Source organism: Scyliorhinus torazame, chromosome 1, assembly GCF_047496885.1.
Source record: "Scyliorhinus torazame isolate Kashiwa2021f chromosome 1, sScyTor2.1, whole genome shotgun sequence".
NCBI classification, from domain to species: domain Eukaryota; kingdom Metazoa; phylum Chordata; class Chondrichthyes; order Carcharhiniformes; family Scyliorhinidae; genus Scyliorhinus; species Scyliorhinus torazame.
Window position 1 is genome coordinate 408,084,190 of NC_092707.1, and position 13,585 is coordinate 408,097,774.

The 13,585-nt window shown below is 54.3% G+C and overlaps 1 protein-coding gene across 4 annotated transcripts in view; it reads left to right on the forward strand.

Annotated features, from left to right (window-relative positions):
* The first annotated feature begins 11,733 nt into the window (after positions 1-11,733).
* LOC140428247 (interferon-inducible GTPase 5-like) overlaps positions 11,734-13,585 on the forward strand; it is an 88,727-nt gene continuing 86,875 nt past the window's right edge. For 2 of the 4 annotated variants that reach the window (XM_072514548.1, XM_072514538.1), the window contains exon 1: positions 11,734-11,936. The gene's annotated coding sequence lies outside the window, so the exon portion shown is untranslated. Of the gene's footprint in view, positions 11,937-12,092; positions 12,165-12,196; positions 12,278-13,585 lie in introns of those variants that run through there. The other 2 variants (XM_072514566.1, XM_072514574.1) reach the window with 2 other exon arrangements.

Sequence of the window (13,585 nt, forward strand, 5' to 3'; positions counted from 1 at the left end):
AAGAGAAGGGAGAAGCAAGATGGCGGCTGAGGGAGCCCAGATGCTATGGGGCCCTGAACAGCAGGAGTTCCTCCGACGATGTGTGGAGGAGCTCAAGAAGAAGGTGCTGGCGCCGATGCTGCTGGCGATTGAGGGGTTAAAGGAGACGCAAAAGACCCAGGCAATGGAGCTCCGTGGAGTGAAGGCAAAGGCTGCCGAGAATGAAAACGAGATACAGGGCTTGGTGGTGAAGACGGAGACGCACGAGGCACTACACAAGAGGTGCATAGAGAGACTGGAACCCCTGGAAAATAGCTCGAGGAGGAAGAACTTAAGGATTTTGGGTCTTCCCGAAGAGGCAGAGGGAGCGGATGTTGGGGCGTATGTGAGCACGATGCTCCATACCTTAATGGGAGCTGAGGCCCCGACGGGCCCCCTGGAAGTGGAGGGAGCGTATCGAGTCCTCGTGAGAAGACCAAGGGCAGGGGAAATACCGCGAGCAATAGTGGTGAGGTTCCACCGCTACAAGGACAGGGAGATGGTTCTGAGATGGGCTAAGAAGACACGGAGTAGCAGATGGGAGAACTCGGTGATCCGCATCTACCAAGATTGGCGTGCGGAGGTGGCGAGAAGGAGGGCGAGTTTCAATCGGGCCAAGGCGGTGCTCCACAGGAAGAAAGTAAAATTTGGAATGCTGCAGCCGGCAAGACTGTGGGTTACACACCAGGGCAAACACCACTACTTCGAGACGGCAGAGGAGGCGTGGACATTCATCCAAGAAGAGAAGTTGGACTAGATTTGGGAATGGATGTTTGGAAAGAAGTAGCGAGGTGGTGGCAAGGAATTGTAAATTAGATGGGGGAAATTTTTTCCTCCCTCGAAGGGGGGGGACACGAAGAAATGTGGGCGCCGGTGGGGAAGGGGCGGGGAAAGGGAGAGGGAGCTGCGCCATTAGGGGCGGGGCCGAGAGGGCAGCGTGGGCTTTGTTAAACTGTGGCGGGAAAAGTGGGCGCAGGAAGGAGGGGGCCTCACACGCAGGGAGGCCAAGGGTAAACGGGGGAAGCCGAGGTCAGCCAGAGTTTGCTGACTCCCGGAAGCAATATGAGCAATCAAGCTAGAAGGGAATCTAGCGGGGGGGGGGGGGGGTGGGGGGATTTACTGGGTTGCTGCTGCTGAGGGGAAGGGGGAGCTGATATGGGATGGGATGGTCGGGACGGGAGGGCGCCGGGGGGACAAACGGGTGCGTGGGAACCGGGTGAGGAGCTGGTTTAAAAAAGGGGATGGCTAGTCGACGATGGGGGGGGGGGGTGGTAAAGAGCCCCCCAACCCGGTTGATCACGTGGAATGTGAGAGGGTTGAATGGGCCGATTAAGAGGGCAAGGGTATTTGCGCACCTAAAGAAGCTGAAGGCGGATGTGGTTATGCTTCAGGAGACGCACCTGAAACTGGCGGATCAGGTCAGATTAAGGAAAGGATGGGTGGGGCAGGTATTCCACTCGGGCTTTGATGCGAAAAATAGAGGGGTGGCAATACTGGTGGGGTAACGGGTATCGTTTGAGGCTAAGACCATAGTGGTGGACAGTGGGGGCAGGTACGTGATGGTGAGTGGCAGATTGCAAGGTGAGGCGGTGGTGCTGGTGAACGTATATGCCCCGAACTGGGATGATGTGAGTTTTATGAAGCGTATGTTGGGGTGCATCCCGGACCTAGAGATGGGAAATTTGGCAATGTGGGGGGGACTTCAACACGGTGCTGGACCCAGGGCTGGACCGGTCCAGATCTAGGACCGGGAGGAGGCCGGCAGTGGCCAAGGTGCTTGAGGGCTTTATGGAGCAGATGGGAGGAGTAGATCCCTGGAGATTTGCTAGACCGAGGAGTAAAGAGTTTTCCTTCTTCTCCCACGTCCATAAAGTGTACTCCCGGATGGACTTCTTTGTCCTGGGAAGGGCGCTGATCCCGAAAGTGGCAGGAATGGAATATTCGGCTATAGCCGTTTCAGATCACGCCCCACATTGGGTAGATCTGGATCTAGGTGAGGAGAAGGAGCAGCGCCCACTTTGGAGATTAGACATGGGACTGTTGGCGGACGAGGGGGTATGTGGAAGGACGAGGGGATGTATTGAAAGATACCTAGAGGTCAATGATGATGGAGAGGTCCAGGTGGGAGTAGTTTAGGAGGCGCTGAAGGCACTGGTTAGAGGGGAGCTGATCTCCATAAGGGCCCATAAGGGGAAACAAGAGGGTAAAGAAAGGGAGAGACTGATCGGGGAGATTCTGAGGGTGGATAGGCAATATGCGGAGGCTCCGGACGAAGGGCTATACAGGGAAAGACGGAGACTACATACGGACTTTGACCTGCTGACCACGGGTAAGGCGGAGACGCAGTGGAGGAAGGCACAGGGAGTGCAGTATGAATACAGAGAGAAGGCGAGCCGACTTCTGGCCCAACAACTTAGGAAGAGGGGGGCGGCGAGAGAGGTCGGAGGAGTTAGAGACGAGGAGGGAAAGATGGAACAGAGAGCGGAGAGGGTGAACGGGGTGTTTAAGGCATTTTATGAGAGGCTGAATAAGTCCCAACCCCCGGAAGGGAAAGGGAGAATGATACATTTCCTAGACCAGTTGGAGTTCCTGAGGGTTGAGGAGCAGTAGGTGATAGGACTGGGAGCGCAAATTGAGGTGGAGGAGGCGGTAAAAGGAATCGGGAACATGCAGGCAGGAAAGGCCCCAGGACCGGATGGGTTCCCGGTGGAATTTTACAGGAAATATGTGGACCTGCTGGCCCCACTTCTGACGAGAACCTTCAATGAGGCTAAGGAAAGGGGGACACTACCCCCGACGATGTCGGAGGCGACGATATCGTTGATCCTGAAATGAGACAAAGACCCGCTGCAGTGCGGGTCATCCAGGCCTATCACCCTCCTGAACGTAGATGCCAAGCTATTGGCCAAAGTGATGGCGACAAGGATAGAGGACTGTGTCCCAGGGGCGGTACATGACGACCAGACAGGGTTTGTTAAAGGGATGCAATTGAATGCCAATATACGAAGGTTGCTGGGGGTGATGATGATGCCCCCGCCGGAGGGGGAGGCGGAGATAGTGGTGGCTATGGACGCAGAAAAGGCATTTGATAGAGTGGAGTGGGGTTACCTGTGGGAGGTACTGAAGAGATTTGGATTTGGAGAGGGGTTCATCAGATGGGTTCAGCTCCTGTACGGGGCCCCGGTGGCAAGCGTGGTTACAAACAGGCAACGATCCGACTATTTCCGATTACATAGGGGCACAAGACAGGGCTGCCCCCTGTCCCCGTTACTGTTCGCGTTGGCAATTGAGCCATTGGCCATAGCGCTGAGGGGCTCAAAGAAGTGGAGAGGGGTCCTTAGAGGAGGAGAGGAACATCGGGTGTCATTATATGCGGATGATTTGCTGCTATATGTGGCGGACCCAGTGGAGGGGATGCCTGAGATAATGCAGACACTCAGGGAGTTTGTAGAGTTTTCGGGATACAAACTGAATATGGGGAAGAGTGAACTGTTTGTGATGCACCCCGGGGAACAGGGCAGGGGAATAGACGAGCTGCCGCTGAGGAGAGTAACAAGAGATTTCCGGTATTTAGGGATCCAGGTGGCCAGGGACTGGTGTAAGGTTTTCGGGCAATTCGGCCTTTTTGGACTACCCAAGGATAAAACCCAGAGACTGTAAACTGACTTTTCAGCCAAGAGAACGTAACCAGATTTCCCAGCAGGCTTGATCCGCTGAGCTGAGTAGGGGCATAGGTATTTACAACCCCCCCCTAGGAGCTACAAGGAAGAAGGAGCCAGACAACGAGATAAGATTAACACACAGACAAAGGGGCACGGGAATACACAGGGGGCCTGCCTGCAAGCAGGACAATGGGATGGTCATAGCCCCATGCAGATGTAAATGACCTGGCCTCCACCAGAGCAGAATCCAATTAACACCCCATCAACATAGCAAGGTGAGAATAGCAGCCATCTCCGGAGCAGCTGGAAGACTGAAAATCTTCACAAGAGAGCTTAACCTTGTTATCCTAAAAAACAGACTGTCTGGGCTCAGTATATTGCGATGGAAAAGCCCCTTGAAGATAAGCGGTAGAAAAAACCAAGTTGGAGGCGGACCTGGGGGAGGTACTCCAATCTTGACAGAAGCCACCGGCAGGAACTCACTGGAAGGAGGGGGCGGAGTCGGCGCCAAATTCAAATCGCGGCAGGTCTGCCTGGCTGGAAGGAGCGGACCTGCGAGGAATACCCGGAAGCAAACAGCTCTGACCGGCTCAAAGGGGGCGGGACCAGCGGGAACTTTAAACCTTACCAATTCAATGCAAAAGGGGCTGGCCGAACACAGGAAAGGGCCAGGTAAAACGAATATAAAAGGGGCTGTGTTTCGATTGAGGGTCTCTTGACTCGACCTCTCCACCTTTGACTTGACCTCCTGCAGCCTGTGACTGTAAGTACCCTGCAGCAGCTTGCAAAACTCCCTTGACCTTGATAGTGGTTGAGGCTTTGGGGAAGGGGACTTGATTTGTGTTCTGTGTCATTGCTAAAACTGTGTAACAATAAGATTTTTCGTTGTGTCCGTTATAGTACTTTCTGAATAGACTTAGTTTGTGTTAGAGTTTAAGATTTTATTATAATTTCTTCTGTTTGATGATTTTGACCTGGGTTTTGCAATAAACCTTGATTTGCTGATAATTGGAGTCGTTTAAATTCTTCAATCTCTCACCAGCGATCTCTGACCAAGTCATTGTTAAAATATTCCTCACCTTAATTCCGGGTTCAAGAATCTAGGGTCATCTTGAGCGATTCACTCAGGACAGGCTGCTGGTTAGGTAATAAACAGCAGTGTCCTATTCTCTCTCTTGGGAAAGCTACTCCAGCGAAGTAGGAACCGGGTGGGTGTTGCACCACCGGCAAGAGAGAGAATCACCTGGGCATTGGTAGGGGTCTGGATATCTGTGTGATATAAGCCTCAGGCTTCCGGTTAGGGATAAACGGCAGGCTTGATTCAGTGCTCTCTCCCGTGGAGGTGTCCCAGTGCGGCATCCCCTGGCCTCTGAAGTTTCAGTGCCAGCTGGAGAGAGACACACACAGATACTCAAACCCCAGATATCGGCCCAGTAGTGGAGTAGCAGAGATGGCACCCTCTACACTGGGGAACCTTGCATAAGCTTAACTTGACACGACTGGTAGAGCAGATGGAGGAGGACTTTAAGAGGTGGGACATGGTGCCCCTGTCATTGGCGGGCAGGGTGCAGGCGGTTAAAATGGTGGTCCTCCCGAGGTTTCTTTTCGTGTTTCAGTGCCTCCCCATACTGATCACAAAGGCCTTTTTTAAGAAGGTGGATAGGAGTATCATGAGCTTTGTGTGGGCCGGAAAGACCCCGAGGGTAAAGAGGGGGTTCCTACAGCACAGTAGGGATAGAGGGGGACTGGCAATGCCGAGTCTGAGTTATTATTATTGGGCCGCCAAAGTGTCTATGATATGTAAGTGGATGAGGGAAGAAGGGGCAGCGTGGAAAAGGCTGGAGATGGCGTCCTGTAGGGGAACTAGCTTAAAAGCACTGGCGGCGGTGCCGTTGCCGTTCTCCCCGAAAAAATACACCACAAACCCAGTGGTGGTGGCGACTCTGAAGATTTGGGGGCAGTGGAGACGACATAGGGGAGTGACAGGTGCCTCAGTGTGGTCCCCGATAAGGAACAACCACAGGTTCGTCCTGGGAAGGATAGATGGGGGATTTCAATCTTGGCAGCGAGCAGGAATTGTGAAGCTGAAGGACTTGTTCTTGGACGGGACGTTCGCGAGTCTGGGAGCACCGACAGAAAAATACGGGTTGCCACCTGGGAATGCATTTCGATATATGCAAGTGAGGGCATTTGCGAGGCAACAGGCGAGGGAATTTCCGCAGCTCCCGGCGCAAGGGATCCAGGACAGAGTGATTTCGGGGGCATGTGTTGGTGATGGTAAAGTGTCCGATATATACAGGGAAATGAGAGACGAGGGGGAGACGATGGTAGATGAGCTGAAGGGTAAATGGGAGGAGGAGCTGGGGGAAGAGATTGAGGAGGGACTGTGGGCAGATGCCCTAAGTAGGGTAAATTCCTCGTCCTCGTGTGCCAGGCTCAGCCTGATCCAGTTCAAGGTTCTACACAGGGTGCATATGACAGGAGCAAGGCTGAGTAGATTTTTTGGAGTGGAGGACAGGTGTGGGAGGTGCGCGGGAAGCCTGGCGAACCACACCCACATGTTCTGGTCATGTCCGGTATTGCATGGGTTCTGGGTGGGTGTGGCAAGAGTGATTTCAAAGGTGGTGGGGGTCCGGGTCGAACCAAGCTGGGGGTTGGCTATATTTGGGGTTGCAGAAGAGCCGGGAGTGCAGGAGGCGAGAGAGGCCGATGTTTTGGCCTTTGCGTCCCTAGTAGCCCGGCGAAGGATTCTACTTATGTGGAAAGAAGCTAAACCCCCCGGGCGTGGAGGCCTGGATAAACGACATGGCAGGGTTTATAAAATTGGAGCGGATAAAGTACGCACTAAGAGGTTCGGCTCGGGTTCACCAGGCAGTGGCAACCGTTCCTCGACTATCTCGCAGAGCGATAAGGGAAAACAGGAAAGACAGCAGCAGCAACCCGGGGGGGGGGGGGGGGGGGGGGGGGGGAGGGTGCATTTGGGTTTTTGAGGTTTGTTTTGTGTTTTGTTATATATTAGTTGGTTATAGTTGTTTATGTTTATTTTTTTTTTCAATGTTTGTGTTTGGCACTTGCTATTAGTTAATATATTATTTAAAAACGATCAATGTATATATTGCTACAAAGTTGTAAAAATGGAAAATTCTTGTTTGATCGAAAAACTTTAATAAAAATATATTTAAAAAAAAAATCCAGTCCACGGTTTTCCCCCTGTCGACAGAGGCCCGCCAGGCCTTCAGCCGCATCAAAGTGGATATCGCAAAGGCCACGATGCACGCAATCGATGAGTCCCTCCCCTTCCAAGTCGAGAGCGACGCATCTGACGTTGCTCTGGCGGCCACGCTCAACCAAGCGGGCAGACCCGTGGCCTTTTTTTCACGCACCCTCCACGCTTCCAAAATCCGCCACTCCTCAGTGGAAAAGGAGGCCCAGGCCATAGTGGAAGCTGTGCGGCATTGGAGGCATTACCTGGCCGGTAGGAGATTCACTCACCTCACTGACCAACGGTCGGTTGCCTTCATAATGCACAGCGGGGCAAGATCAAGAACGACAAGATCTTGCGGTGGAGGATCGAACTCTCCACCTATAACTATGAGATCTTGTATCATCCCGGGAAGCTAAGCGCCCTCTCCCGCGGCACATGTGCCACCCGCACAAGTGGACCGTCTCCGAACCCTCCACGAGAACCTCTGCCACCCGGGGGTCACTCGGTTCTATCACTTTGTGAAGACCCGCAACCTCCCCTACTCCATCGAGGAGGTCAGGGCCGTCACCAGGAACTGCCAGATCTGTGCAGAGTGCAAACCGCATTTCTACCGGCCAGAGAGGGCGCACCTGATAAAGGCTTCCCGTCCTTTTGAGCGCCTCAGCCTGGACTTCACAGGCCCCCTCCCCTCCACCGATCGCAACATGTACTTCCTCAACATGATTGCCGAATACTCCCGGTTCCCTTTCGCCATCCCCTGTCCCGACATGACCGCGGCCACGGTCATTAGAGTCCTCGGCACCATCTTTACCCTGTTCGGTTTCCCCGCCTACATACATAGCGATAGTGGGTCCTCCTTCATGAGCGACGAACTGCGTCAATTCCTGCTCAGCAAGGGCATCGCCTCGAGCAGGACAACCAGTTACAACCCCCGGGGGGACGGTCAGGTAGAGAGGGAGAACGGAACGGTCTGGAAGACCGTCCTACTGGCCCTGCGTTCCAGAAGTCTCCCAGTTTCCCGCTGGCAGGAAGTCCTCCCGGACGCCCTCCACTCCATCCGGTCGCTGCTGTGTACAACAACGAATCAAACACCTCACAAACGCCGCCTTGTCTTCCCAAGGAAGTCCTCCTCCAGAACGTCACTTCCGACCTGGCTGGCAGCCCCCGGGGCCCATCCTGCTCCGAAAGCATGTGCGGGTGCACAAATCAGACCCGTTGGTCGAGAGGGTTCATCTCCTCCACGCGAACCCTCAATACGCCTACGTGGCGTACCCCGACGGCCGACAGGACACGGTCTCCCTGCGGGACCAAGCACCCGCCGGAGCCCCACGCAGCCCCCCAACACCAGTGACCCCTCTGGAGCCACGCAGACCCCCCCAACACCAATCACCCCCTCCCTCCCGCCGGCGCACCCCACAGCCGCCCCCTTCCAGGGTGGATCGGTCCTTCCGCCGGTCCCGAATAGGGATATTGGAGCGGGACGAGGCATCGCGACGCTCCCAGAGACGACGAGGCTGGAACCTGCGCCTGCATCACCATCGGGGCTAAGACGATCGGCGAGGATGACCAGGGCACCCATCCGACTCATCGAATCTGTATAATGAAGCACGAAATGCCTCTGTAAATATTTCTTTTGGTTCGGTTGCCCAGTAAAAGCGGCATTGTAAGTAGTTAATATTGGAGCACAGCCACCGTGTTAGCGGCATCCGAGGTACAGACTCTAGAAACCCCTCCCACCATACGGCTCACTGCCCCGCCGGGTTCTTTTTTAACAAGGGGTGAATGTGGTGGTATGTTTTAGGGGTATTAAGGTACCCTGGGATGCTGAGAGGCTATTGCTGGAGGACACTGAATCCCGATTGGATCAGCAGCCTGCTGGCTCCACCCAGCAAGGCGCATATTAGAGCCCGGGTTCTGTAACTGTGCTGCTAGGGAACAAGTCTGCGTAATAAAGCCATCGTTCGACTCCTTCTCATCTCGTCCCGTGAGTGATTGATTGTGCTACACCCTCTCTCAGAGCTGGTATCTCCCGTGTCTCCCCCTCTCTAAGTACTGGAACCCCCCTGTCTCCCCCTCTCTCAGTGCTGGTATCACCCCTGTCTCCCCCTCTCTCTGTGCTGGAACCCCCCTGTCGCCCCCTCTCTCAGTGCTGGTATCACCCCTGTCTCCCCCTCTCTAAGTGCTGGAACCCCCCTGTCTATCCCTCTCTAAGTGCTGGAACCCCCGTCACTCCCTCTCTAAGTGCTTGAACCCCCCTGTCGCCCCCCTCTCTCAGTGCTGGTATCACCCCTCTCTCCCCCACTCTAAGTGCTGGAACCCCCTGTCTCTCCCTCTCTAAGTGCTGGAACCCCCCTGTCGCCCCCTCTCTCAGTGCTGGTATCACCCTGTCTCCCCCTCTCTAAGTGCTGGAACCCCCCTGTCTATCCCTCTCTAAGTGCTGGAACCCCCGTCACTCCCTCTCTAAGTGCTTGAACCCCCCTGTCGCCCCCCCTCTCTCAGTGCTGGTATCACCCCTCTCTCCCCCTCTCTAAGTGCAGGAACCCCCCTGTCTCTCCCTCTCTAAGTGCTGGAACCCCCCTGTCTCTCCCTCTCTAAGTGCTGGAACCCCCCCTGTCTCCCCCTCTCTCAGAGCTGGTATCTCCCCTGTCTCCCCCTCTCTCAGGGCTGGTATCTCCCCTGTCTCCCCCTCTCTCAGAGCTGGTATCTCCCCTGTTTCCTCCTCTCTCTGAGCTGGTATCTCCCCTGTCTCCCCCCTCTCTCAGAGCTGGTATCTCCCCCTCTCTCAGAGCTGTCGCTTCTTTTGCTGTTTGATCAGTTTCACACTTCCTGTCCTGTATAAATAACATGTTGTTGACGCAGTGAGGGTCTGGTAATCTCTCTGTTTTCCGAGAAATCACATTGTAGTTTCACTACATTCACTTTCGCTTGTTCTCTGCCTCCCTCTGCTGGTACAAGGGCACAATATTTGTTTTGGAATTTGCATTGAGGGTCTGGATTCCTCCAGCTTCCACCCTGTCTTCCCCTGGGACCTGATGTGAAGCAATGGTGGTGTGTGACCTTGGGGAAAGGTGGAAATGTCCGCACAAAGGTGTATTTCTTCCAATTCAACCACAGGCACCTTCCACAGAGGGGACTGGGAGTCGGGCAAGTTCGCAATGGACGAAATCACTGTCTGAGAGAGAGATTGATGATGTGTTGTGAGTGATGTTCTCAAACTCTCAGGCCGCTTGGTCTAGATTCGAGATTGTTTTACTCCTCACAGAATGTCAGCTGTTCCTGTGCAACTGGATGGAACCTGTTGTACCCTGTGCTGACGGGCAGCACGGTAGCACAAGTGGATAGCACTGTGGCTTCACAGCGTCAGGGTCCCAGGTTCGATTCCCCGCTGGGTCACTGTCTGTGCGGAGTCTGCGCGTTCTCCCCGTGTCTGCGTGGGTTTCCTCCGGGTGCTCCGGTTTCCTCCCACAGTCCAAAGACGTGCAGGTTAGGTGGATTGGCCATGCTAAATTGCCCTTAGTGTCCAAAAAGGTTAGGAGGGGTTATTGGGTTACGGGGATAGGGTGGAAGTGAGGGCTTAAGTGGGCCGGTGCAGACTCGATGGGCCGAATGGCCTCCTTCTGCACTGTATGTTCTGTGAATGACTTCACTTTGAAGCAGTGAAACTACAGAATGATGATTCACTTGTTATTCTCTCAATCTCCTCCGCAGAAGCAGAGTGTGTTGTGTGTGTGAGGAGGGTTTCTGTAACTCACTGTTCTGGACTCCCATTTCCCACCGGATAATACTCCTGACTCTCTGAACACAAACCCCCCAGTCCTTAAACCTCTCGTGCGACGAGCGTGTGGATGAGTTGGGCTACACCATGGACGGGATGCTCCAAAAATGCGTCTCTGTGTTTCACTCCGGCGTCAATGGGCGTCTTGGCCCAGCCATTCTGTAGCCGCCAGGGGGCCAGCGCTGTGCCGGAGTGACCCCGCGCTGCTCCAGCTGCTGTACGCGGCCCTACACTGATCGCCGCGGGTCTGCGCGTGCAAGCGGCGGCGTTTCCGCGCCGGCCCCACGCGACCTGGCTGAGCCACACAGCGGGCAGGCGCGCAAGAAGGTGGGCCCCCCTCAGATCGCATGCGGCCGCTGATCGGTGGACCCCGATTGCGGGCCTGGCGGTCGTGGAGGCCCCGCCCCCCCCCGAGACTGATCCCCCCCACCCCCCCCCCCCGCCCCCCGCCCCCCACCAGGACGGCCACGGAAGCCGCGGGGACCTCTTTCACCGCCCCGACCGGCGCCGCGTCCCTGGGCACCGGAGAATCGCGCCCAGCGTCAGACCCGATCGTGGGTCTGAGGCCCCATTCTCCGCCTCCGCGCCGAGCGCTGTTTCAGGGGGAGCCTCGGAGGACCCCGGCCCCTGATCATTCTCAGTCTGCTCCAGTGCTGGAAATGGGGGAGCGGAAATCTGGAACTGCCTCCCCAAAAGGCTGCGGGATCTGGGAGTCAATCCGGGTTTTCTAAGTGCGGAATGACAGCTGTTTCTGGGTCTGGAAATGGGGCAGAAATACTGATCAGCTTCATTCTGACTCAATGAAAGTGAAGCAGCTTCGAGGGCTGAATGGAATCCCTGTCTCCCCATCTCCCAGAGCTGGTGTCTCCCCCTCTCCCAGAGCTGGTGTTTCCCCGTCTCCCAGAGCTGGTATCTCCCCTGTCTCCCCCTCTCTCAGTGCTGGTATCTCCCCTGTCTCCCCCTCTCTCAGAGTTGGTATCTCCCCTGTGTCCCCCTCTCTCAGAGCTGGTATCTCCCCCTCTCTCAGAGCTGTCGCTTCTTTTGCTGTTTGATCAGTTTCACACTTCCTGTCCTGTATAAATAACATGTTGTTGACGCAGTGAGGGTCTGGTAATCTCTCTGTTTTCCGAGAAATCACATTGTAGTTTCACTACATTCACTTTCGCTTGTTCTCTGCCTCCCTCTGGGAGGTGAGTAGTGTATTTAAAAGCTCTTGCCTTTACAGGAGCAGCCCTTTGGATTTCGGCGGCAGCGGTGAGCAGGGGCCTTCTGGGAGGTGAGTAGTAATTTAAAAAGCCTTGCCTGGTCCCGTGTCTGTTCTTCTTTTCTGTTTTATTTGTTTTTATATAAGGCGGGAACCGGAAGTTCGACCTCTGGCAAGTCCCCCCCCGCCCGCCCCCCAAACCAATAAATTCTGGTGGAGAGGAAACCCGAGACACTACACGTGTAGTGTCTCCCACCCGCCCTCCTCCTCTAACCTAATAATAAGACCCATTGGTGTAAGGTAAGTGCCATATTATATTATTATATTATTAGCATTGTGCAGGTCAAGGATCGGAGGTGGAGGAGCAGTCTCTGTCAGCGAGAGACCCTGAGAACATCTCAGACACTCAGAAGGTAAGTAAGTGATTTTTACTTTTATACCTTTTTTCAAATTGTGTGTGTCGGGGGGAAACTGAAGTGACATCACAGAAAAGCTGTGGCCAGAGTGGCTGGTTGGGATTCTAACCTAAATTTAAAAAAAAATTGAGTATTTGGGAACTAATTAAACATAATAACTTAATTATAATTTAGAGGATATCTAAGCCAGAGATCGGAGAGTATTATAGTTAGCTATCGCATTTCTATTAGAAATCTAGTGCTAGGAAACAGATAGTTGACAGTAACTTTGCAATTTTAAAAAAAAGCATTAAAAAAAAAAGACAAATTTTAATTAATTGACGCAATGTCAGTTAGAGGGGTGCTGTGCTCTGACTGTGAGATGTGGCAGGTCCGGGAGGCTTCCAGCGTCCCGGATGGCTTCCTCTGCAGAACGTGCACCCAACTGCAGCTCCTCACAGACCGCATGGTTCGGTTGGAGCAGCAATTGGATGCACTTAGGAGCATGCAGGTGGCGGAAAGCGTCATAGATCGCAGTTATGTAAGTGTGGTCACACCCAAGGTGCAGGCAGAGAAATGGGTGACCACCAGAAAGGGCAGGCAGTCAGTGCAGGAATCCCCTGTGGTTGTCCCCCTCTCGAACAGATATACCCCTTTGGATACTGTCGGGGGGGATAGCCTATCAGGGGAAAACAGCAGCAGCCAGAGCAGTGGCACCACGGCTGGCTCTGATGTTCAGAAGGGAGGGTCAAAGCGCAGAAGAGTAATAGTAATAGGGGACTCTATAGTCAGGGGCACAGATAGGCGCTTCTGTGGACGTGAAAGAGACTCCAGGATGGTATGTTGCCTCCCTGGTGCCAGGGTCCAGGATGTCTCCGAACGGGTAGAGGGAATCCTGAAGGGGGAGGGCAAACAGGCAGAGGTCGTTGTACATATTGGTACCAACGACATAGGCAGGAAGGGGCATGAGGTCCTGCAGCAGGAGTTCAGGGAGCTAGGCAGAAAGTTAAAAGACAGGACCTCGAGGGTTGTAATCCCGGGATTACTCCCTGTGCCACGTGCCAGTGAGGCTAGAAATAGGAAGATAGAGCAGACAAACACGTGGCTAAACAGCTGGTGTAGGAGGGAGGGTTTCCGTTATCTGGACCACTGGGAGCTCTTCCGGGGCAGGTGTGACCTGTATAAGATGGACGGGTTGCATCTAAACTGGAGAGGCATAAATATCCTGGCCGCGAGGTTTGCTACTGTCACACGGGAGGGTTTAAACTAGTATGGCAGGGGGGTGGGCACGGGAGCAATAGGTCAGCAGGTGAGAGCATTGAGAGA